Raw genomic sequence first — 2,500 nt, 5'->3', positions numbered from 1 at the left:
GTCCTGCGCGCTGCTGTTCATATCGAAATATTAGTGTTCGATAAGTATTTGCTTTTGTGGCCACTGAAGCACCAAAAAGGAAAATTACAACCTGGCATTTTTAAAGCTTACTTGTTATTATGATAATGATAAACTGTAATTTGTCACCGATATCGTCACCGATATGATAATCCTTACTGCAATTGTCATTATAATCAATATTGTGTTGATAATAACCATGGTCATTATCATGGACGCCATCATTTTCATCATAAATGTCATTATCATCAAACCAAGTGTCGTTATAGTCGTCGTCACCACCCTCTCATCATCATCACCATCACCATCATCATCGACATCGTCATGGTCATCATCATCGTCATCGTTATTATCCTCATTATAATTGCCATCATTACTTTGAAAACCACCATATTCTGGTCTTGCTATCAACTATCCTTCAACTGGTCTCACAGCTATTCAACTCTTCAATCTAAATATTCATTACGAGCATCACAGTTTTCCCTTGAGGTCGTCAGTGTTTTCCCTCATTTTCTCCCCTATCGCCCCTTTCCACCGTCTTCTGCTTCATCACCCTCGTTTCCTTTCTTTCCCTTCCTTTCTTCTGTTCGTATTACCCTCACTGTTTTGACTTTCCTCTCTACGTTAGATCTTCTGCACCTTCTTCACCCTCATCTTTACCTTCCCTTTCATCTTTCTCCTCTTCCACCCTCCATATCTTAATCTTAATTTCTCCTTTTTCCTCTGCTCTCTTCATCTCCCTCCACTGTACTACCTACCTCTCTCTTCCCTCTCCCGATTCCTTTCTCTCTTTGTCTCTTTCCTCTCCTCCTCTCCATTGCACCTCTCACTCCTTATTTTCCCTCCTTGCCCCTTACTCTCTCATCTTCCTCCATTGCACCTTCTTCCCTCTCCTCCCCTAATTCCTTTTCTCCTATTCCCCTTCCCTCTCTTACTCCCCCTCTTTCCTTACTCCTTCCCTCTCCGAATTCCCCTTTTCCTCTCCCTTCTCCTCTACTAATTATCCTTTCTCCTTTCCCCCTTCCTCTCCTAATTCCCCTCTCTCTTTACTCCGTCCCTCTCCCAATTCCCCTCTCTCGTTTCCCATTCCCTCTCCACTCCATGCATTTCACCTCCCCCTCCCTTCCACACTCCGCTCCCTAAACAACAGACAAGCCTTTGTGACCGAAGAAGAGCTGCCGTTTGATTCCTTTGATGAGCTTCAGCAGAGAACCGAAGCCAAGAACTGACCAAAGCTTTCCTCGATGACAATACATCTCGCTTCATCTAACACTCTGGAGATTGTGGTCTTTTATTGTTTGCGTGCGTGTGTCTATTTGTTTGTGCCTGTGTGCTTGAGTGTGTTTATTTATTTGTGGGGATGGGGTGTATGGGGAGGAGTTAGATGTGTGTGTGTGTGCTTATCTGTGTCAGTGCGCGTGTGTTTATTTGTTTGTTTATGTGTCTGTATGCTGCGGATGGGCACAGATACGGGTGGAGTCAAAGCGTGTGGGGTTTGATGTGTGTGCGTTTACTTGTTTGTGCCTATGCATGTGTTTGTGTGTGTGTGTGTGTGTGTCTGTGGTGGGGTGAGGTCTGTGTGTGTGTGTGTGTGTGTCTATATATATATATATATATATATATATATATATATATATATATATATATATATATATATATATATATATATATATATATATATATATATATATATATATACATATATATATATTACATATATATATATATATATATATATATATATATATATATATATATATATATATATATATATATATATATATATATATATATATATGGGGATATGTGTGTTGTAGGTGTATGTGAGTTTATTCATCTGAGTGTGTTTATGTGTGTCTGTTTATTTGTCTGTGTCCTTGTGTGTGTTTATGTTTGTCTGTACATGTGTTTGTGCCCGTATTTGCGTTTAAAATGTCTTTGTGCTGGTATGTGTGTTGCATATGTATATACATGTTCGTGTTACATTACACCGCGACTATGCATTCGTCTGCCGCATGCTTCAGAATATAAAACCATTTCATTGAATATTTATATATTTTAGACATCTCGCTATCTTAAAGTTGCATAGCCTTGCATCTTACTTTTATTTTACAACTGCGCTTTTTAAGACATGCACGGAGATAAGCTACGTTTATGGTCAGGAAAAGAAGTATGAAAAATTAATGCCAGCTGCTGCATGTATCCGAGTGTCCACACACAAAAGTTTGGCTCCGTTTTAGACCTTTCCGCTTCATACATTTTCTTTTCTTATTCTTTCGAAATCTATTCTTTGTTGCTGTTCATGGCCAAGTGCTGGGAAGTTATAACAGTTTAAGGTCGAAAAATATGTTTAGAAGGAGGGTAGTTTATCATGTTCTACAGAATGGTATCCAAATTGGGATCATAAACAAAATGATGATGATTTTAATGATGATGATGATGATGATGATGATGATGATGGTGATGATGATGATGATGATGG

At 38.7% G+C, this 2,500-nt stretch overlaps 1 protein-coding gene across 1 annotated transcript in view; it reads left to right on the top strand.

Annotated features, from left to right (window-relative positions):
* LOC119578870 (dipeptidase 1-like) overlaps positions 1–2,500 on the top strand; it is a 184,719-nt gene that overhangs the window by 178,753 nt on the left and 3,466 nt on the right. The gene's annotated exons all lie outside the window — the stretch shown is intronic.

This window comes from Penaeus monodon, chromosome 11 (assembly GCF_015228065.2).
Source record: "Penaeus monodon isolate SGIC_2016 chromosome 11, NSTDA_Pmon_1, whole genome shotgun sequence".
NCBI lineage: Eukaryota > Metazoa > Arthropoda > Malacostraca > Decapoda > Penaeidae > Penaeus > Penaeus monodon.
The sequence above is the reverse complement of the archived record's forward strand: the minus strand, read 5'-3'. Positions and strand labels throughout refer to the sequence as shown.